Source organism: Aythya ferina (assembly GCF_964211825.1).
Source record: "Aythya ferina genome assembly, chromosome: 21".
Classification (NCBI taxonomy): domain Eukaryota; kingdom Metazoa; phylum Chordata; class Aves; order Anseriformes; family Anatidae; genus Aythya; species Aythya ferina.
In genome coordinates, this window is record NC_140319.1 from 4,557,114 (window position 1) to 4,580,652 (window position 23,539).

The following is a 23,539-nucleotide window of genomic DNA, read 5'->3' on the forward strand; positions in this document are numbered from 1 at the left end:
TTAGATGTGCCTCTGCTGCATCAGATAGCTTTTACAACATGGTAAATGACATCAGAAACATCTTTTCTGGTGTCCTGACTGCTAGCCAAGCCATCTAGGCTTAAATTTAGGAGTTCTCCACTTCCCAGAGTCACCAGCTCCATGAACAACGCTGTGGCTCAGCCTCACTCACCAGCAGCCCTCCCTGCACGGGGCCAACGTGCCCCTTGGAAACAATGCTCCCCATGCACAGGGCTCAGCCACACCGCCCTGTAGGAAGTACTCCACCTTACAGGAACAGAGCTCATCTTTTTAAGTGGAAAAGATGAAAGCCCGAAGCTGGATGTTCACACAAACCTCACGCTCAATGCAAGGCTTTGAAGGCAGGAAGGCTGGGGAGGGCAGGGTGGACTGGGAAGAAGGCTGTCTGGCTACAGGCTACGGGTTGCTTCCCTGCCACAAGAAGGGTCTGCAGACGTGTTCTCCTCTGCTCCTTCCCCCTGCTGTGCTCTACCTTTAGCTCCATGGCTGGCACTCTTGTGATGGTATCAGCCACGCACTGCAGCTTGTTGTAAAGAGCTGGAAGGAAAACCATCTGCAGGAACACCGCATCCCATCAGCATCTGCCTCTTCTCCAGGCACAGCCTCATCCCACGGAGCTCAGCTTCACCTGCACCCCCCTCCCAAAGAGAATAATCCCAGGCAAGGAGGGATCCGCACGCTGAGCAAACAGGGCTCAAACATCTCCCAGATCCGTTTCAAAGGAATGCAGAATTACCTTCAAAATACAAACAGTTTTATTAAAGTTCATGAGGTACTCTGCTTTGAAATACATTTTTCTCGCCCTGCATCAAAGGGCTGTTAATTTCAGTCTTGTAGCAAGAAAGGCAAAAGAAATGAAAGCAGCATCTGCTTGGAAGAGATGAATGCAAGATAAAAGGTGTCTGTGACAGAAAGCTGGCAGCAGGCTTATGTTTTCTGTTCAAGTTTGATCTGGGAATAACAACAAGCCTTAAAACATAATAAAAGCTATGGAAAAACCCTTCCCAAATCCAACAGCATAGCCGGAAGATGCAATTTTTCTTCTCCAACTGCTGCAACAGCCAGCTGATGCAAAGAGCCCAGACAAACCCAAACTTACTGCCCCGTGTAATCAGGCACCTTGGCTTGCTCAAGTCCACAACATCCCCGTCACAGCCTTCAATTCCCTCTTCCCCTCCAAGCCTCCAGAGGGAAAGCAGTTTCCTAGGGATCTCCCTCAGCAGAAAGGAAGCAGAGTCACACCATGGCAGAACGCCTCCCGAATGTTTTGGCATAAATGGCTTGCGAGCCAGCCAGTAAAGAAAGGAAAAAAGCCTTGGCATTTCTTGTCTGCCTAGAACGGTCTGTTCCTTGCAGAGAGTCAAGTCAGGATCGTCATGAGTTGGTTATATAATACAAATTTTTAGACATTGTGCTCAAGTCCAGTCCTGTACAGCACCACAGAGGCACTGAGGTTTGTCACAGAAGTGCATCGAGGGCACGTCAACTGTGCTCTGCATCTCCACAAGCTTTAACGGGATTTATTGGCACTTGATGCAGCAGGGCAGGGGATGGCAACCTTTTTTCCCTTGTGTTTTTCCATGCTGTAAAGCCATGCTGTGGTGTATGGGCTTCCACTGGAAAGAAACCAGGCAGAGAGCACTTGTTCTGCTCACACCATCTGAACAGGGAGAGCAACATTTGAGCATCTCTGCTCTTCTGTCTTCTCCTCAGCACCTCTGAGACAAGTCCCTCCAAACATCTTATGCAGACTCAGCCTTTCTGAGAGCCACTTTGATCTGCCATCCTGAGGTTTTGGGTGGGAAAGGACTGTTTGCTGCTGTTTAGTAGCAAAAAAACTTCACACATTTAAAGCTTGGTGCAAGCATCAGTAGGGGACGAGACAGCTTTCATGTAAGCTGCTTTACCTTGTTCTCCTGGCCCAGCTATCTGTGAAATGCAGAGCTAACACACGAGCTGCAGAATCTAAGGGCTGTGTGTATGCTTTGGCTACCTACACTGCCTACCATGCGCACACATTTGTTTTACTTCAGCTCAGGATATCTGCAAGGCAAGGATGGATCTTTACCCGTTCCCTGATCAGCTTACAGCTAACCTGGAAACCTTTTACCTAACCTTTAAATTGCTTCAAACTCTCAGGCCAAGAGAAGCCAACACGGTGCACTCCGCCTGACCCAGCTCGCTGCCAGTCTCTAGAAAGATGCGTTCACCTCATTCCCGAAGCAGCTGCCAGGAGCTCTGCAGCTCAAACAGTGGTTATGTGAGCAGAAATTCAAAGAGATAGCCAGATAGATATGCAACAAGCTAGCGCTGAGACATTTGTCAACATTTAGCAAACCACTCCAGCGGCACGCTCAGGAAGACAACCGTACGCACAAGCAAAAGCCATCCCACAGCAGCTCTCAAAGTGCTGAACTAAGAGGATATTCCTGGCAGACGGATTACACAAGAGACAGCTCACACTGCCAGCTTTACTGGAACAGACACAGCAACTCCCCACAGCAGAGCACTCTGGGATGATGCCTCGCTAGATTTCTGCCTTGTCATTAGCCAAAAAAAATTTAATGACACGGTTGGACTCTGTGTTTAAATATAATTGACCTGGGACATACCATAATTAGGAAGAGAGACACCGCACATCTGAATGAAGGCTGCAGCTGGGCACAGTCTCAACATGATGCAACGTTTTGCTTTCACCATTACCTGAAAGGGTCCTTAGAAATTGCTATGGGTGTTGGAGATAAGCAGGGTTACCAAAAGCTTCATCTGGCGTTTTACATCACTCCGCATTGCGAAAGGCCTCACGTAACAGCAACTTTCGAAAGCTCCCCTAGCCTGGCTGCCTGAAGCTGTGTCCCTGTGTGACTGGAACTAGGCAGATCTGATCTGGAAGCAGAGAACCAAAGTGAAACAGAATAAAGCACATCGCGAAAGCAGAGGACTAAAGCGAAATGGAATAAAGCACATGGTGCAAACGGTGGCGGCAGATACACACGTGCTGCCTTCAGAGGACATCTGCACCATAGGGAGGCCAGATATCCAAGAACAACTTTTCCTGGAAGTAAGTCATGGTAATAAAGAACAAATTGCTCTTTTTTTTTTTTTTTTGGTGAAAAAGCACAACTAGCAACACGTAGCTACAACACCACACAGTTGCCTCTCTTCTGGTTAGTGCCCACAGTATCTGGCCGTGGAATTTGTCCCTTAATTTGTCTGACTGGGCCACCCTCTGAAACACATTCCTAAACAGTTCAACTCTCTCATGCTCTGTAAATCAAGTCATATCTTCAATAGCTTCCTCGTCACCCCCGTGCTGACATCAAGCTGCACCTTGATCATTTACTTCAGAGCAGTGAAGCAAATCTGTGTGAGTAGGTCCAACGCTGCTGCCTTACGCCATGGTAGTACCTCTGTGTGGTAAGAGCAGGCACGAACTAACAGTCCACACCAGTTGCTTCACCACAAGCAACTGGAACAACTGGTTGAGCACTCACGCTCTGAACCATGCAGAGGATATATTACTAGAGACAGATGCATTGTCTGAAGAGAGATTTGGACAGGCTTTTTGATTATGAACAGCTTTAAACGTCATCCTTTCAGATAATACCTGAAAGCAGATGGAGTTTTTACTCTGGGCCATTTTAGTTTCATCATCCAGACTCACAAGATGAAGCCCTGTACGGAGCAGTCCAACTTCACCCCCACCACAAGAACAGATGTCCTAAGTCATCCTCCTCCAAAAAAGCCTCCTAGCTCAGCATCATCAACAGTTACATCAAACATGACGCTGGCACACGTAAAGGCTGCAATTAGCAGCCATGACAACCCTTACAATATCAGTTTCACAAAAGATATCGTAAACTTTCTTTATGTAAAGGGAATGTAATCTCCTCCTTCAGGTAGGAAGCAGCTACCCTGTTTTCATGGCCAAGCAACAACCCTGAGAAGATTCCACCCACCGCTGAGCTTAATTCCAGACATTAAAACCTCACTCTTCCTGTAATTTTGGTTCAAACATAAAGGTTTTTTTTTAAAAGGTATTCTGCCCTCTGCAAAGGGAAGGGCAGAATTTGGGGAAGAAGGGGAAGTTTTCCATAAAGTCCATCTCAGAAGCACAGACTGGACTTGCTCATTCCACAGGGAGTACACGTGGCAATGAAATCCAGCAAGTCTTGCAAATCTGACTGATGGGCATGTTAGAGGTTTTGTTCAGCTACCTGCTAAGACAATCAACTGCTAAGAAGGTTCCTTAAACATCATGTGCTAGTAGGTCAGTTCTGTAACCTTCGTGCTTCATCCTAACCTAAAGGAAAGACCTTCACAATCCCCAGGGAAGAATAGAGGTGGCCACTCTTCAGCATCCGATGTCTGTTCAGAGGTGATGCTCAGACAGGATTTATCCCTCCTGTTTCCAGCTTCTGAGCACCCTGACCCCACCACAGAAGCCTGAGTAAGCAGAGTCTGAAGATCACACGTGTTCACCATCTCTTCCTTCCCTCCCTAGGGCTTCTCAGCAGACTAAACTGTGGATTTCCTCTCAAAAACAGAGATTCCAGTACCTGTAATTAAGCTAGCTTTCTGCTCGGACTATTCCAGACGTGGCTGTCTGAGTCCTTCCCATTAAGGTTAACCATTCAAAAAAAAAGCCTCTGCAGTGCCAGAGATAGCAAAGAGCACAAGAGCCGGTGATGGGGCAGGTTGATTAGATGTAAGCACGCCTGAGTTGTCTTATCTGGGCATGAAACAGCTGCCAGAACTTTTGGAGTTCAAAGGCAACACAAAAGCCCGTACAGCCGACCTATCCTCCCAGCATACCGAAGTCATCATAGGTCCTCATAAATCAGCCTGCCTTCTAAATAAGTGTTTAATATAAACATTTGTACAGTCACTTAATTCCTGGTGAACCAAACTATTTGATGTGGGCCACAGAAAGCTCCCATGACATCAATGGAAAGTTTCCAATTAGGAAACCGAGTTTGAAGCACATTAAAAGAGCTTAAGAAGTATAGAGAGAGAGGAAGAAACCTTACAGGAACAATCAAGAGATCTGTTCTCAAGACACAGCATACCTAGGAACAAGCAGGAAGAGAGGCTGCCTTGCATTTTTGGAGTTTAGCAACCAAGAATTCTAGAAACAAACGGTTGTGTTAGCTGCTAGATCCCTTCAACATCTGAGCTTGTCTTTTGGCAGAGGCAGACCAGATTTAGCAAGTGTGTTCACCTGTTTTTCAGCTGCCACCAAGGTCCTTGCTTCTTTTAAGGAGCCTGGATGGCTCCTACAGCTTTGCTTAGATTTGCTATGCACAAGCACCAATTTAAGAGTAATAAGGTGGCCACTGCCACCCACTGTTCAGCACACCACAGCCACCCAAACATGGAATAAATGCATGCTCTCTAGGACATCCAATGCTTAGAAATTCAACTACAGCCACCACACCCAGCGTTTTGCCTTTAAAAGCCTCCCACCAGACCAAGCTCACCTTGCAGCTTCATTCCTACAGTCATTTGTTACCCTCACCACCACTTCCTATGCTCAGCGAGAAGATGAGCTGAATTCACCTTCCAGCCATCCCCTGCAGAGAATCCCACTGCTTTGGTGACACCGTCCTACAGCTCGAAAGAGCTGACTACAGAAGCCCTGGCTAAATGCATGCAGGCATGTACTAATTAGCCTGCCCAGCTGCTCTGTCAGACTCACAGACAAAAAGGGAAACACTCAGCCACCTGCAAAGCCACCTCCTTCGCCACTGCCACCTGCTGGGCCACTTGCTTTGTCCCCTCGGTGACAATGAAAACTTCCACTCGATGCCCATTCAGCAGCACAGCCATGGGTCAGACAGGATTTCCATTTTGCTTTGTGGGTGGCTGAGATACGCTAAAATGAGATTAAAAGGGTATGGAAAGCTTCGTTAGCATAAAAGCTGTCTCAGTAAAGCCACTGGTGGGCCTCCTGCTGTGCTGTTTGACACCTTGGAATGAAGATCCCCATGAGGCCAAGAGCTCTTTCAAGAGAAATCCAGACCAGCAACTGGCTTTTTTTTTTTTGTGAAGGTCTGAAGAGAACCTAATGCTGGTAACATGTAAGTGCATTGCTCCAGACATGTACTAAGGTACTGAACTATCCTTCCTGCTCACCTTAATGACTGTTAGATTGACAGCAACTCTCCTACCTCAACCACACCGGGGGGATTTGCCATCTGTCTTAATAGATGGTCTACAGCACTTCCAGTGCCCCCTGAGGTCTTACCTGCATCAGGAAGGCTCTTCCCACTCCCACTTAAAACTAAGAGCCTTTCAACTCCGTTTCTTCCCAGCAATAGCGAAACCATTGCCAGTCATCCTGCTCCCATTTCGCAGAAGTGCTGGAGCACTTATCCCACAAAAACACAGTTCAGCTGAGCTGGAGCCACACGCTCTGCTCTTGCATGTTCCTAAATGCATGCCAGAAGCCACGCCACCCCCAGCACAAAGCCCAAACGTGTTTCTACCTACTAAGTGTAGTCGAGGGGCATTGCACACATCCCACCAGTCAACAAACTCTGTTTACCCCCACTGGTAGCACGCTGCCATATGATAGTGCCCACGGCAGCAAGCTGAGCTGTTCTACCCAGAGCCATCTGGCTGGGAAGAAAACACTGAATGCTGACAACTGCATCCCTACAGCAAAGGGCAAAGGCTGAAGGCACACCATAGGTCACCACTAAATCAATTCCTAAAGAGCAGAAAGCCCTTCTAGAAAGCACCAAGTGAGTACACAAGTACACCTAGCAGCAAAATTCTCTTTGGAGACCAACAAGCTCCCGAACCCTGCAGATTCACTGGAATTCCTCCCAGGTAAACATCTGGGCCTCTCTGCCACCCAGGAGAGGCACAGCACCCTTGGCAAGCCTCCCCCCATGGAGCAGTGCTGCCCTGGCTGTGAAGCAAGCACGAAGGGAGTTGCACAACCCCAGCCTGCCTGGGGATGTGGGTTACAGCCCCTTCCAGGTTCACGCCAGTCAGGTGTCCCCTCCCATTTAACGTGTTGACACAGAGCTGTGCCTCTTGCAGATCCAGTTCAGGGTCCACAAGCTGGGCAGCAGCCTGATCACTCAGCTATCAAGCCTGGAGTTTTGATGTGATTCATGCCAGAAGTGCAGATCCAGGCCCGTGTGGGCACACGCAACCTGCCCCTCCACAAGTCTCAGTGCAAGGCAACATCTTCCATCTCCTGATCCCCAGGGGACCAGAAGCACATGAGGAACCCCAATACCTCAATAAGACAGGAGAGATTGAGCTGTGGAAATTTGCAGAATCAACTTTAGAGGGGAGCTCCGTTCCTCTGATGTCTGCTTCTTGCAAACAGGTCAGAAAGTTTAACTACTCAGCAGCACGCTGCTCCTTCAGCGCATCTGGAAGCTGATAAACCGAGGGCAGTGTCTCCAAATTCCAGGATGATCCTCAGCCACTGAAGCAAGCTCAAATTAACAACCATAAGATACAAACTTTGCCCCTTTTCTCTTCCCAAACACCAACATACAGCAAGTCAGGCCCACAGCCCGGACAACTGGTAGCACATCACTTTGCCCTGCTTCTGCTCCCTTGGCTTTTCACCACTACCCACGCTCACAGCCACTACCCATCAGATTAGCAGCCCCCTTTTTAACTCGTACAAATGCAAGCAGCAGCTGAACGCTGGCAAGACAGCGTGCCACATACCTAACCTTACAGCAATATCCTGCTGGAATCAGTGCCATGTGTGCAGCCCTTCTGCCCTTTTCCTCCTCGGCTGCAAGCTAAGCTGTGCTAGCAAGATCTAAGAGATGCATGTGCCTGAATCAATCCCAGAGCCAAGTCTGAGGCTGAAACCACTTAGAAATGTCTGTCTGAGCCTTGTTGCAAGAGGGACACGGCACTCCAAGAAAGCTGCTATGTAGTAGGGAGGAAAGCAAGGCGCTGGCTCACAGAAAAGAAACATTCATTAGGTTGATTCACTCCCACCCCCCAGCTCCATCTTGTTCCAGCTGGAAGTGCACAACACGCCGCATGGAAAACCCCAGCCCGTTAGCAGTGAGGCTGTGTGGGACACGAGGAGAGGAAGCCAAGCCCTCAAGTCATGACCATGGAGCTGTGACAGCAAGGGTAGGAACAGCACACATCAACCTGCAGCAACTCCTGCCATCACGTAACCCCAGAACACACAGCTCTACTCCCTGCCCATAAAAGCAAGCCTTACATTGACGAACCAGGTGCTTTCTGGATTCATACGGACCCCAAATCTCTTTTCAGCTGAAATAGCAACAGGTTTCTTCTAGGAAGTGTTGAGCAGCTACAGAATTAGTGCATCGGTGCTAACTGTCAAAGTTCAGCTGATGTTGTAGGGAATTATTGACATGGGCCCCACCTGAAACTTCAGGTCCCGAACCCAGCAGCGCCCCAGGATTGGAACGGGACAAAGCAATCCCTCCCTTGCCACCCAGGTTCGATAAGATGAGCTGTTTAGTCTTTAAATAGCCATGGAAAATTGGCCAAAGACAGCCCCAGGCAGAACTGCTGACAGCACAGCACCAGCCCCTCCATACCACATACCCAGTGTCCAGATTCCTCCATAGCATGGACCAAGACTGGAAGCATTTTAAGGGTTATTATTACCTTCACGAAGAAGTTTTGCTTCTTTCCCTGCAGCACAGCTCCCCAGGCTACATCCCTACCGACCTGGGGCTCCTGAAGCACAACATGACAATGAATTAGGGTGTCTAGGAAATAACTGCGCCTGGGCAAACTCCAGAACATCCTTCAAGCCTCAGGACACCATAGCTGGAATCCAGGCATTTTTCACATCTCTGCTTAATATAGAGTTTAACTTCCAACAGGCCATTCAAACCAGAAGTTCTCCACAGCGAAGTTGCCAAAAGCTTAAACTAAGGATTTCTAAACATCTGAGACCGATGCAGCCTTCTCATGTAGAGAACAGCTTGGCCTTAGCCCTTGCTTGCTTTTCTTGGCTGTTTACCATCAGTGGCTCACGTTCTTTAGAACTAGAGTTGTTTCTGTAGTTTTTGTGCAACCGAGTGCCTTTGTACATTTATGGTGTCAAGGCCCCATCCGGGATCTCCTCGGGACAGATTCCTGACATGATAACATACCAGCTATCCAAAGAAAGCAGTTTGAAACGAACATCTACACAGCTGCTCCAACTTACAAACTTCATCAAATTCCCCTCCCAGGCTAAAAGAAAAAGCCCATGTTTGGTAACCCCACATTCAGACATTACCACCTTCTGCCCCAAAACTCTCATGTCAGGAGTTGTTGCTCTCTGAAATCAGGCAGATGTTTGTGTGTTTTCCTTTCCGTAAGGGTAAAAAGCTTCCAGCTCCCAGGGGAAGTTTTGCAGGTTAAAAGCTTTACTGCTATCCAGTAGCAGCGCTGCTCCGGTTCGAAGTCTGTCTTCACATTTCCTAGCAGAGAAAAACCAGCAGAGCCAGAAGTAGACAAGCATTAGTGAAAGAGACTCCAGGGTTAAGAAGAGGTAAGGCAAGGACAGGTGACTGTTCTAGTAAGGTCAGATGTTCATCCAAAAATCTTCCTTAAAGCTGAAGTTCAGCCCTGCTTAAACACAGGGCAGAAAAACAGAAGAGAAATAAGGCCCCATCATCAGGGGATGAACAGGAAGCCTGCAGCACGTTGAGCACCCTGCTCCCAGCCGGGGCACTTCTACCTGTGGGTAGGGAGGACATTTCCCACCCCAGCATCGTAATTCCACCCAATGCCAACTGCTTGTGTAAGCCACGGGGTAGAGACCATGAAACAAAACCTGGGATTAGCATCCATCCCTGCCAAAGGTAAGCATATAAGACAAATGTTACTTTTTCTGCCTTTCTAGAAGAACCCTCGAGCAAAACATTCAGTGACTGAAGCGAGGCCACACATCAAGCCAGATGTATAGAAGGGATTAGCCCACAGCTGTCCCTGGCTTGCAGCCCTGTGCTCATCCCTCTAAACCACACTCCCCGGGGCACACATAACCCTGACAGAGCGCTATGAGCACCAGCTGGGAAGCTCTGGATCCCAGGCATGGCAGCACGCAACCAAGGGCTGTCCCCAGCAGTCATGGAGCAGCACCCAGAGCCAGCTCACCAGCCTGCAGCTGCATCTGCTGGTGCCAGTGGTCCGTGCCCAGAGCACAAAGAATTAAAAGAAACTGCTCTTCTCGCCATACTCTGCCCAAAGAAGGGGCATCTGCAAAGGCTGCCTGCACTAGGATGGTTTTACTCAGTTGTAGATCAAGAGCAGGACGTTATCCAGCTCAGCTGATGTCCTGCAGGATCCTTGTTCACCCCTCAAGTGGGGTGGACACCACAGCAGCATCCAGCTCACACCACATTTTTCTTATCAGGGAGAGTCTGCCTGCATTTCCACCCCTGAAATGCTACACGAAGAGTTGAGGCAGCTTGTGGCACCCACAGCTGCCAAAGAAAGTAGCTCCCATACTCGATTAACACCCAGAATTAAAATTTAAACCACGGTCCCAGTACAAAAACATGCCTCAGCCACACGCTGTTTCCAGACGGGCAGCTCCAGAGCACCAGCCACTCCTGAGCCTCTCCGGGATCAAAGCTCTGCCTGCAACAGATGCTTTGGTTGACATGAAGAAGGCTTCATATTTTAAGAAGGAAAAGCAGCATCCAGCTGGACTGACTGCAAGGGAGGGAAGTCAGGCCTTGCCTGTAAGGCACACAGGAACTCGTTGGCACATCAGCATTCAGTCAGTTATTCCAGTCACTGACCAGCAGCAAGGTGTCACTGCCACCAAGAACATCAATGCCTTTAACTGAGCCAGGAAAGAATTGCTAAGCAAACACCTAACCAACACATGCATCAGTGTTTACTACAGCACTGCAAGTTTGTCAGGAAGGACAGCTTGGACAGAACAAGGTCAGTGAAACAGCAAGGCTGACAGACACCCACCTGCATGCTCTCAAACATCTTCCCCGTGACACTTACGTGAAGCTGTTTCTGCAGGGACACAGCAGAAGCTCAGTGCTGCAGCCTGTCCTTTGGTGGGAGGGTAGGACCAGAGCAGGGAGCAGTGTTCTTGACCTCCCAGCTATGAGAAGAAGAAAAGCAGCAGCAGACATACAACATGTAGCCTTCAGACAGCCTGGCTTACACTCCTCCCAGGTGCAAAGCCATGTGTATGTAACAGGGCTACATCTCCATCACACAGCACTGCAAGCATCCCTTAGTTTCCCCTCGCTCTGCTGGACTGGGAGGGTTTTTGCTGGGTGGCTGACCCCGTTTCCAGAACCCACACTCCTTACAGGCACAGGCCTGCAGGCAAGAGCAGACCCCAGAGCATGGAGGGGATTTTTCCTAGCAGTAACACAGGTGGCTGCAGGAAGGAAACATTGGACTTTAAGATGTTAGATCAACTCTGAACTAGCTCAAAAGCCGTATCACTAACTGTTTTTTCACAGCTGAGGTACTTTATCCACTTCAAATACTGTTTTGTGAAGCTCAGAAACTGTGGATGTGGATGGCTCATACCCATATCCCCAGACCAGCAAGAAGGGAAGATTTATACTTACAGGGAAGTAAGCAAGAACCCTTAGCTGGCTTTATCTCAGCTTTTTTTAAAGCTATTCCCATTCCTCAATCTCACCCAAAACACAGCACTTGTGTATCAAGAGGTCAAATAAATCAACAGCACGCTGAGCAGACAGCACAAACCCATCCCAGCCAGGCACTTCTCACACTTCCCTACGCAAAGTCTGGCAGTTGCCAAAGTGGAAGTCAGAAGAGCTCTGAAACTATCAGCTGCAGCCTGGGCAAAGCAGCCAGCATCTCCCCTGCCTCTGGACACGATGTGTGCAAGTTTTAGTTCTGCAAGAAGATCTGCAAGCCATTAGGACCTCATGTTTGAGCATCCACATGGACGAGGACTATGTTCAGTGGGCGACTGAAGAGGAGCAGACTCCGCTTGGTTTAGGGTTGATCCACACCCCCTTTGATCCCCCTAATCTAAGAAAAAGGCGTGCCTAGGCAGACACGCACAGCTGTCAATACCCTGAACAGCTTGAGTCAGAGGTAACTTCAGATGTCTCAATATTTATGCTTGTTTTTAAAGCTTTTTCTTGGATGCTGCAGCAATACCAGGCAGTTCTGTTGCCTCCCAAATGTTACAACACTTTTTCCCCTGAGCCACAATAAACAGTCCGCAGCACTAGACAGGTATGTGCATTTACTAAACAGAAAGTCAATAGCTCCCAGCCTGGGAGTGCCGGGAACAAATCAACAAGCTCAACTGCTAAAAGCCACCCTTTACCCATAAGCCAGAAACAGGTGTTCTTTTTTGGCCCAACACAGCGCTACAACAGACTGGAGCTCTAAAGATCACTGCTGCACCTCTCATCTGGACCTGACAGGGGTTCACTTTGTTTTTAAAAAAAGCAAGCCCCCAAGCTTTTTTTTTTCCCCTGTTCTGTTTTGAGCTTTAATGCAGTGTTCTGAAGTTTTACAGCTCACTAATTACCCTCACAAGAACATCCCTTGGGAGGGAAATTCACAAGATCAAATTTCCTTCAGCCTCCTATCACACTCAGCTGCCCAACAAGACTGCTGGATGACCCTGCTTCACCCAGAAGCATGATCAGGGGAAGAAAGTTCCCTGATCAACCCAGCAGGCCAACTTACTGTAGCTCAGGAGCTCCCAAACCTAAAAGGGTCAAGTGGTGCAGAGCTGCTAGTGAATCCATGAATTACCACTTTCCCTTTTTCCTTTAAAAAAAAGTGACACTGCTTTAGCAGTCCATGAAGAAAGCCTGTTAGCTGTGGTCTCCCCAGCCTGCACCCGTGAGCTTGGAAACCAGAACTTTGAAGCTAGGCTTTCCTCAGACTTGCAGTTCACCAAGTGTTTGGCCATCTCCTGTAACACATACCCCATCTCTGCCAAGGACAACTGCGCTCCCCTCCCCTCCACCCCAGCAGTTATTTATTGAAACAGAGGCAGCTGCAGCAATTACTCACATGGAAGAGTAACTCAAGGGAAGGTCTTTGTTGCTCAGAACTGTGTAGTAACTGGAAGTGAGTCAACACCTTGACATCAACCCAATCGATGGTGACCACCAGCAAAGCGGTCCAGTGACCACAGGTTGGTAACCCTGGTTCTCAGACACTTACTCACTTTTATTCTGCAGGCATTACGCAGCTTTGCCTGGAAGCAGCTGATGTCTAACTCCTATCTTGTGCTAGCAGATCAGTTTGCTAGCTCGTGTCACATGCCTGCAAACGCAGAGGAGCAGGGCAGCAGGTTTCACAGCCAGCCACATACGCCAGCCTTCAGCACGATCAAGGTTCAGGCAACTCATACTAAAACAGACCTCATCAGTATCATCCACGCAGCTCTATAAGCTGTTTTTCTACTGCTATAATGCTACCATCACTCCACTAGTTAACAGAAGCCTCCCTGCATAGGACAGGGAGATAAGCTGTGCTAGGGGAGGATCACTGAACATCCCAGCTGAGGTCATCTCATTGATGCTCCCTGCCAACACAGTCAATCCTCACTCCCCTTGTCAGCACAAGCCCTGACTCCAGACTGAGTCAGTACACGTACGCTTCAGCCCGAAACTGTAAATACAACCTCACACTGGTGTATCAGAGCCAGCCAGCCTGTTCTGGCTATCAGGGACCAGCTCCAGTGTGTTCAGTGGCACTGGGCACAAAATCTGACTGAGACAAACCTCAGCCACAGGGCATGCTCTCTTCCACATCATATGATCTTCAGAAACACTGAAATGTGAAGACTAACCGTCAGCAGTCTGCACTCAAATCATAAAGATTGGCACAGCATGCAGACTGGCTCACTATCTACAGATTCGTAGTTCAGGTGACTTCATGAATTTAATTACCCCTCACAAGAGGGATTTGAGGAGATGAGCAGCCCTTGCAGGCTGCTTTCACTTTGAGGAAAGGAAACGCAGGAGGCCAGGGCGAGACAAGAGAGCAGCAAGCAGAGCACATTTTCCACATCCCGGACCCAGCTGCAGCGATCCGGCTCCACACAGACACAGCACATCTCAGCTAGCCAGTTCCTGGAACACAAAACCACATCTCTAACGTAAGTTTACAAACAAACTTCAGTCCCATTACAGCACGATCCAGTAACCTCCGCGAGCGGCTGCAAAAGCCTGCTGCTGCTGCACTGCAACAACACAATGCCCCCCAGAGGAATACGCTGCTCAAGTTCATCCCTTGTCTTCAGCACAACTAGGAGGGGGGGGAGAATAAATTACGGCTTTACGAAACCATCATCACAACGCCCCAGAGCCATGACAGGGCTGGAGGCCAGGCACACTGACGGAGCAGGGAGGAGACGGGCGCACCAGCAGCGGGTTGGCCGGGGAGGGCTCCTCCAGAAGCCAGTGAAGTGCCTCTCAGGGCTGCCACTCGCTTGGTAAACAGTAGCACAGCCCCACCACGCTCCCAGCAGCTTCCCTATCAACTCACCGCAGAAATTGCCTCCCTCCTGGGCTGAGATCGGTACTTTGACCCCATCCAGCTCTCCGGCTGGGGAAAGGTTGCTCCTGGGACAAAAGGGTCATAAACTCTTCCTGCATCGCTATCAGGAAAAGAAAAGCCAATCTATCTCCAAGGCAGCAAACTTCCATCTTTATAATCATTTTGTAAACTTCCTTATCTCGAGCAATGGCTCGCTTCACAGGTTTCTGCTCGGGTATGGCCACAGCCGCTCACCAGCCCGGCTGCCTGCATCCATCCTGTAGCAGCAGCAGCAGGCAGCACGCTCCTGTTGTTCTTCCAGCAACACCAGGCACTTCAGATAGAGGATTACCCGAGCTCCCATCACATCACCAAGGGGTTTGTGTAGGAAAAAAGCCCGATATCCATCGGGCCCCTGCTCCGGAGACCACCAAGGCAGCCCCGCAAGCACCGAGCGAACAACCCGACCTCCTCACCCAGCTGAGCCTGGCTCAGCACCTCCACCCCCGGCTCAGCAAGCCGGGTTTGAGCCCAGCGTTTGCTTTTAAAAAATATATATATATATATTAATTTATCTTTCGGGAAGCTGGCACCGGCTCCACGCAGCCCGCTCTGACCGGGGAGCAGCGCCCCGCTGCGAGGGATGGGGAAGGGAAGGAAGCAAGGGAGAGGCCTCAGCAGCTCGGTAGCCGCCACCCCAAAGGAAAAAAAAACCACCACAGCCACCGTCCCCCCCTCCGGTTCCTACCGTCCTGGGGCCGCCCCATGGCAGCGGCCGCGCCGGGTCCCGCCGGAGCCTGCTCCCGGGGCCGCGCCGCGCAGCGCCCGTGGCTGGGCGGGCTGCGGGCAGGCTGCAGCCGCGGCTCCTCCCGCCGTCACATGGCACAAATAACGCCCGGAGACCGCCCCGATCCGCCCCGACACCGCCCCGGCCCCCGGGACCGGCCCCCGGGCTCCGTTTGGGGCCCGGCTCCGGTCGGCTGCGAGCCCGTCAGGCTCCCCCCCCCCGTCCCCGGGCCTGGGCGAGGCGAGGCGGCGGCCCCTCGGCGGGCAGGGAGGGGAGCGGCGGCTCCCTGAGGGGGGCTCGGCCCTCGGTTGAGGCCGAGCTGGGATATTTGCATTGCAAAGGCTCCGATCAACGCGTGTCTGAGGTGTTTTTTTTTTAACAAGGATCGATTTGTGTACCGGAGTAAAGCGAGGAAGTACAGCCCCGCTGACTCTGTGCCTTGGAGGCTTGGTGCGCAAAGCGGGTTTTGGGGACAAATCTTGAGTCAGCGATGTCCCTCTGAGATGATTCATTTTTGGTATTCCCAGACAAAACGAGGGTGTAGCAACACAGCTTGCAGCACGCACTGGTGCAAATCAGGCGAGGGCTCCGAGGACCACCCAAGAGCTGAAGGAAATGGCATGAATGATTTTAGGGGTGGTACCGTGGCATCCGAGCCCAGACACACCGAGTGCCCCTGCCAGACACCAAGGTTATCGTCTGGGGGATTGGACATGAGCAACGGGCCTTGACCACTTCTCATCATTGCTGGTCTTGGGACACACCTGAAAAGGGGAGTGGGATTCATTTGTGTGTCCTCCTTTGTATGTCCCTGCTTCCAGAGGGCTTTGCTTTCATCTCTGCTGTAGCCCCTCTGCAGCACCCGGCCTTAATTCAAGGTTTAACCATAAATGTGTCCTCCTTACCTACCTTCTAATTAGGATACTGAGCCGCTCTTCCCCTTGCTGTGCTCCTTCTTAGGGGCTGCAGGAGGTGAGCGGTGAGGAAGGCGATTCCCAGGTGTGCAGAGGTGCTGGATCTCTGGGGAGGCTTCAGGCTTTTTGCCACATCTCGGGGGCCATGCATCGATGCACAACTTGCAACATTAGAGCAGTGCTTACAAGGAAGAGATCAAGTAGCTGCAGATGGGTGGAGATGAAATTGCATGGCCCCAGGGACTGTACGCTACCCACTGCTGGCTTCCTTATTCAGCAAGGTGCTCACAGCAGGGGATTCAGTGACCTGTAATGGGGTCGGAAGGGTGCTGAACCCACCTAGCTGTCAGGAGAAATAAGGCTGCATCTTCCCTAGGACCTTGCAATGCCAAGGCTGGGGTGTGGTAGCTTGCTAACAACCCCCTCCTCACCCCTTTCTGGCCATGCAGTCAAAAGCACCCCTGCCAATGCAAGGAAATAATCCCGTTGTGCTCCGTGGGGCGATGCATGCAGGGGCAGTAGTTCATGTGTGCATTCGTGTCGTTGCAGGACGGAGGCACTAATTTGTTAAGCATATTTTGAACTCCTTGGGGGATTGTTGCTCTGTGCCAGCTATTGTGGTTCATTAAATAACACATTCACATTGCATTAAATTTATTACTCCAGCTGACCAGAAACACCAGGGAGCTGGTAGATACAGCACAAATAGGTCCTTTCACACTCCGCAAGATAGAAATGGGAGAAGTTTCCTGGTAAATAGATAGGTGTTTGAGTAGCTTTTTCAAAACTGTTTTGCTTTGACCTAGACCTGCTGCCATCTGAGTCAATTTTCCCCAGTAACTTCAGAAGAATTTACCGAGCAATGATCCCGCAAGTGTATTGTGCAAATCTCCCCCTTTTCCTGCAGGTTACTGTCCTGATCTCTGGCAGTTGGGCCTGTACTCACCGCAGACCCTGTAAATATTTCTTGGAGTGCGCAGAGGAAGGATTTTGGTGCTGAAAACTGGCTCTGGTGCTTTCTGTGGGCACACCTGCAGCTTTCTGTGTGCATCCATCCCTGCCTGTGGAGAGTTTTCCCAGTTATCTCCACTGTTTAGAAGCCTCTCCTATCCCTTCTGGATGTGCCAAAGATGTTAGAGGAATGTATCACCTAGGCATAAAATGGAGAGCACGACAACCTGGAGCGTTGTCTAGGGAAACTCCAAAGCTCCTCAGAATCAGAGCTCTGTGGGCCAGGTTCTCCCCTACGGTAAATCAATCTACTACACCTACTAAAGTACACCTACTTTGAAGGCTTTGTTTCCTTACTGCCAAGGTGGGAGGCTGCTGTAACGTGAGAACCTGACTGGTGGAAGTGGGGCAAAGGCTAAGGTGGATTCGTCATCTAGGAAGGCAGTTGCTAATTAGCCGGCTGACAGTAACTCTTGATGCCAAGACATGTGGATGGGGGAATTTCCTCTTGTCCCAAGACCTTTCCTGCACATCTGCTGTGCTGCAGGGGATAACAGAGCAAAGGCTGAGGCCAGGGTCTTGATGGGAGCCCAAGATTTTGCTCATGGTGACTCTGAAAGCAGGTTCTCCTTGGCCCGCCTCACCGCAGCTCCCCAGGGCGTATTAAATGGTCAGCACAGCATGAGCACCTTCTGCAGCAGCACAGACATGTCATCGCTGGGTCCAAGAAAGATGTTAATGAGGTCTGAGAACCGTACAGGAAACTCAGCAGGCTGTAGTCTGCCTGTGAATTCAGCTGCTGCGCTGACTCCGCCACAGCACCGCGCGTATCGCTTGCTCGAGGCCCAAATGGTGAAAGCGAGGTACGAAAGGTTAGGCCTCTGCCAAGGCAGCAGGAAAAGCAGAGAGCGAGGAGAAAAACATGAGGTGTGACGTGATTCCTTCAGCCTCCTGTTGGCTCCCCTAACCTTTCCCTGTTCAGGGTGGAGAGAAAGAGGCCTGCAGGAGCTAAAATTTGGGCCAGCTTCTTGTAGCAGCTGAGGTGGGAACAACTGTGTTCGGCTAAATCCATACAGGGCTGCTCAGGACAAAAAGGAAGGATCTATGAGCCGTCATACATTTCTTCTGCAGGAAAAGATTGGGATCAGATGAGCTGGAAAAGGCACAATGTGATTTCACTCCACCTCTTCCTCACAGACAGCGGGTTTTGTGTTTGAAATGTAAAAAAAAAAAAAAAAAAAAAAAAAAAAGCTAATTATTTTGGGTGTCCAAGCACCTTTCAAGGGGCAAAATATCTGTGTTTCACAAAAAGCAAGGTCTTCTAAGGCATCTAAGGCTTAGATTATTAAAGCTGCCCATAAAACATAGGCCAGTATCAAAGAAAAAGGGACAGGCATGGCAGGGCCGGGCCCGTTCTGCTTGGTCCACTGCCTTTCAGTACCCTCGGACAATTGCTTTTTCCAACTCTGAGATTACAGTATGGCTCTGCACTCCATGTGAAACTTCTTTAAATATCTTCAGAAACAAAATGTGGCGCATTATGCACTCGCTTATCTTGCCAAGAGCACATTACATCCCTCGCTAGTAGAAGAGTATTATTGTTTTCGAACGGAGAGGCGACTTGCCCAAGGTCACAGGCAGGGGACCTGTGACAGCCTAAGGAATGGGAGACAGATCTCCTGGGACGCGGGCTGGTTTTGTAATACCCATTAACCCATCCGGGCCTCGGCAGGCAGCCTCTTCCAGACACCAGAGCGAGCCTGAAAAGGAAATATTGCAGCAATTTAGGCCCTTTTCCCGAGAGGAATGTTAAACCAAGGGGAGAAAAGCTAAGCTGCCCTTCCAGGTGAGCCTGCAGCTCCTCTCCCACGAGAAGCAATCATCTTGTCACTTCCAAGGCGGTGAGTGCTGCTTTGCTCAGGATTATCTTATCCTCTTTTCTTTATGTGACTTCCAATTATGGACACAAGCGCATGAGAACAAACCCATGGCAACAGAGTATTTTGTTCCACAGCTAACGCTGCTTAAGTTCATCTCCCGTTCATACCGAGGCAACCACATCGAAGCTTGGCAAAACAGCAGGTTTACAAGTGCCATATGGCTGCGCGGATCCTTTATTGACCCATCCTGTAAATAGAAGCCAGTTTTAGTTTACCCAAAGCTGCTGTGTCCATTCTGCTGAATCACTGTGGAAGTACAGCCTGTTAGCACCAGCATCACGTAAAGCCTGTGGACAAACCAAAAGAGAAGGTGGCTTTCCAAGAAATCTTGTTTGAAACATATCTCGGCACTGAAAGGAGTCAGATTTGACAGCCCATGCTGCAGCTTTATCCTCAGCAAGAGAGGATGTCCCCTGGCTGCTAGCAAGAAGATCTGACATGGTATTTTGAGATGCAAGGCAGATGACCCCAAAGGGGCATTTTCTCTCACTGCCAGCTTGATCTTCTCTGTCTGAAGGCTATCTCACAGTCTTACACTTGCTTGTGCAAAGGTTTCCTGCCCTAACAGAGATCCCCATCCTTTAAAGAAGGAAGGTAGGTGGGGTGGTGAAGGGGGATAACAGCAGCAGGGAGGTCGGAGGAAACCAGATGTGACAAGTGCTGAAGCCGAACTTTTCAGCGTTGTGGTGGCTCCTGGCCAGATGAGATCACAGCTCCTACAGAATCTTGTCTCCCTTTATTTCCTTAATATTTGACTCTCCTGCTTCCTTCAGGAGCAGGAATCACTGTTCTTCTTGTGCTTGCTTTGAATACCCTCTACGTTTCAAACAGCAGTGCAAACAGTGGCGGAGGGGGGTAGCTGACAAACGCTGGTGTTTATGGCCTGCAAATGGAATCCCTCTAAGCCTGTTTGGAAAACTAACTGGGGATGAAGTCTGGATTAGAAGAGACTTTTCCAGCTCTCATCCCTGTGAATTTATGCTAAGATTATTTAAAGGAGGATGAGGGGAAGACAAGACTTGGCTTGTCTCCTTTTTGGTGCTCAGCGTTCAGTGTCGTAGGTTAGCCATGGGGTCTGGGAGTGGGCGAGCACCCGCCTCCTGATACAGGGAACCCTTTGAAGGTCTGAAGTTAAGCATCAAAATCCTTCTTAAGAGCACAGACCCGGGCTGGTGCAGGCTTTGTAGGCGTGCTTAATGCCTGGCTGACGTTAACCTTGCAGCAGCAGGCTGGCAGGCTGCATCAAAAAAAAGGGGATCCAATTGCTTTGCATTTTGGGGTGAGTTTAAAGACAGGCAGGCAGCAAACATGCAGCTTTCTGTGCCCTGGAGAGACAGAGAGAGACTAAACACTGCCCGGAAACATGTACGTGCTGCATGCAGGCTCTGCCTGTGGGAATTAAGAGAGACAATGCGACAGATAGGGAACAATGAGTGTCTGTAATGTACAGCAACAAAGCCAAAGTAACCCAGTGTGCTGCAGAACAGAGAAAGAGACTGTGAAAACAGCAACCCCATGAGGTAGAAATCCTGCCAAGCCTGCTGAGAGGACAATCAGCGGGCCCTCCTCAGCTGGAAGATGGCTCAGTGGAAAAAGGAGTAAAAGAGTGGGATGGAGGAGGAAAAAAGGCATCCCCAAGGGGCCCTTTTGCAGAAGAAAAAAAGAAAAGTCATCTTCCGTTTCATTAATCTCTTCTTGTGAGTGCATATCTCAGCCAACACAACACTTTGCCCACTATAACACAAATAAATGAGGCTGTGGAAAGAAAGGAAACCCTTTCTAAAAAACAAACTAGAATCCAGGTATTTTGCAGAAAGCCTACAGCGTGTTTCGTGTTCACTGGGTGAGCAGGGGCCTGCTGTGATGTCTCCTGCCACTGCCCCTCTGCCTTTCTGCTTCAGCTCAGGGTGCTGGGTGCCTTAAAGAACAGGGTATGTACAACTCTGGAGCACTTGGCTGCAGGAGATGCTCTGCAGAAATCCCAGTTCTCCAAATCTCCAGTTTTACTTGGATCAGCCCTTCCAACAGCAAAAAGGGCACAGCACAGTGCTCCTTCTGCTCATTGCACTGCAGCCTCCTGCGTGTGGGAGGCCGAGTGCTTGGCCAGAGCCTGTGCACAAGAAGCCAGTGGGAGTGGAGAAGCCACAAAATTAGCTCCTGGCCAATTTGATGAGGAAAAGAAAGGGAGCCATGAACCCAAACTGGAAGCATCCAGGATAAGAGAGGAGCAGGAGCTGGGGAGCAGCTCAGGGAGTGAGCAGGCTGCCAGAGCTGGCTGTGCCCCAGCTCGGAGGTCTCCTCTGGGTGCCTGCACCCTGCAGCAACTCCCAACCTCTGGGTGCTTGTGCCCTGCAGCAGCTCTGTCACAGGGCTGGATCCTGCTGCCTGCAGCTCCGCAGCCTGAGCGAGCAGCACCCTCTGCTGCTGGCACGCTCGCCTCCGAAGCACCCTGCTTTTTCCCTGCTTTTTTTCCAGACACCTACACGCTCCAGAGGGGAAGCTCAAGAAAAGCATCCACAGAAATATCCTCCTGCAAGTCAAAACACTGCAGCATGTGGGTGGTTTGTTTGTCAGGCGCTTCGGTCCTGCTGCTGTTGGGAAAGGCGATGCCAGGCAGCATCTGCTTGCAGCAGATCATAGCGATGAGGACAGGCCCTGGCTTCGTGCTGAAAAGATTTTGACTGCTGCTGCTCCCTGGCAAGCACTCTGCCTGATATTACTTGATGAACGTGACTCGACGCGCACAACAGGGACCCTGTCAGCTCTCCGTTCCTCCAGCAGCCTTCCTCCAGCCTCTTCCAAACATCTCGTATCCCCACGGGGCTGCTGATTTACTACTGCTGCACAGCGAGAGGGAAGGGGAACTCGGGCAAGCGAGGTGACTCACCCGCAGTGAGTCAGGGCAGAGCGCTGCCCGCGGCTCCCCGCTGCCAACCGTGGCCCAGCGGCACCACACAGTCACGAGAATCCCAGTCACCTATGTTTTTTCCTTCCTTTTTGCTTTTTGTTTTTCCCAGCTCAAGCTGCTTAACATCAGCTCCATTCCGCAGGCACAATCCCAGGGGGGATGCGCATGCTCCAGGCAGGCTGAGGGCACTGGGGCTCATCCTCGTATTTTCTCCCTCTCCCCGCACCTCTGCTGCTTTTTTTAAGATGCTTTTCCTTAGCACCTGACCCCACATTTCCCTCCTTCAGGGAAGGTAAGCTGTGTGGTGCCAGCTGCAGCCCCAGTCCCCCATGTCCATGTCCCCTGGCTCAGCCAGGGACACAAATCTTATCTCCCACATCCCCTCCATCTCCCACTCCTTTTCCTTTCTGCAGGCAGCAGGGGGGAGCTCCCCCGAATCTTCAAGCACACAGTACTATGTCAGCTCATAAAATACGCCCGATGTAAGAAAAGCAACGTACAAAAAATCATCCAAACCCTGTTAAAAATAGGCTGGGATCCACCAAAGAGAACCTGCTCGACAGTTTGCCTCTGTGTGCGCAGGTCTCGTTTCAGCAGCACCGCTCAGAGCCAAACGCCCTTCACACAAGCCCCAGATTGTTTTGTGGATAAGGAGATGCCTATACAAAAAGGGAGCCCTGTTTAAGGAAAAAATGAGGCGATGTCTGCTCGGAGCGCCACCAGGACATAGTTTCTGCGGGAAATTCCTCTCGGTAGAGCAATTTGTCAAACAGAGCCAGCGTGTCCCGCCGCAGGGAGCAGCGCGAGGGCACGGCCGGGCGCAGTCTGCAGCGATGCTGGCGGGAGAGCCCAGTGCTGCATTGCTACAGGACGGCGTGCCAGCCCTCTGCAGGGGAGCGGCTGGAGCGAGCTGCATCGATTCACATTACCCACAGACATCTCACGAGGCAGCTTGCCTCGGGATCGCTCTGCCTCCTGAAATGTCGTGTTTTTCACCCCCTCCACCGTCTCCCTCAGTGCCCCTTTTAAGGTCACCTGGTTGTAAGGATGGCAGTAAAACAAATCCCTGATAAGGCAGGCACAAATCCTTCCAAGGGTTGCCCTTAACTGTAGCCAAAGGAAATGTCAAGCACAGCACCAAAAATTTTTGTTTTGAAAAGCATGAAGACTCCTGCCCCTGCTCGCTGTGTCTGGGGAGGATTCAGTGATGCTGTAACTGCTCGGAGTCTCTCTCTTCACTGACATGCAAGGATCTCTGAAATAGAACAAAACTCCCTCTAAACTAGCATTAAAACATTTCTGACCTGGGTAGGACAACATTGTCACAGCCCTGTGACATGACTGGCAAGCCTCCTCACCTGCACATCATCTCCAAATGCATGGGCTGTTCAGCATCACTCCTGAACAGCATCTGGGAGTGCCATACACATGCCATAGCAATGCACCCAGACATCCCTGAGAGCACTGGAGAGGATTTGCACACTGAAAACACCCCCATGGCTCGGTGCTTCAGAAATCCTGCTACGTTAGCAGCCCAGAG

General features: G+C 50.4%; 1 protein-coding gene across 2 annotated transcripts in view; it reads right to left on the reverse strand.

The window, feature by feature from the left end:
- Positions 1-15,380, reverse strand: part of SPSB1 (splA/ryanodine receptor domain and SOCS box containing 1) — a 38,236-nt gene extending 22,856 nt beyond the window's left edge. The window contains exon 1 of one of the 2 annotated variants that reach the window (XM_084494799.1): positions 15,248-15,380. The gene's annotated coding sequence lies outside the window, so the exon portion shown is untranslated. The remainder of the gene's footprint in view (positions 1-15,247) is intronic. The other variant, XM_084494803.1, reaches the window with a different exon arrangement.
- Between the last annotated feature and the right edge of the window lie 8,159 nt (positions 15,381-23,539).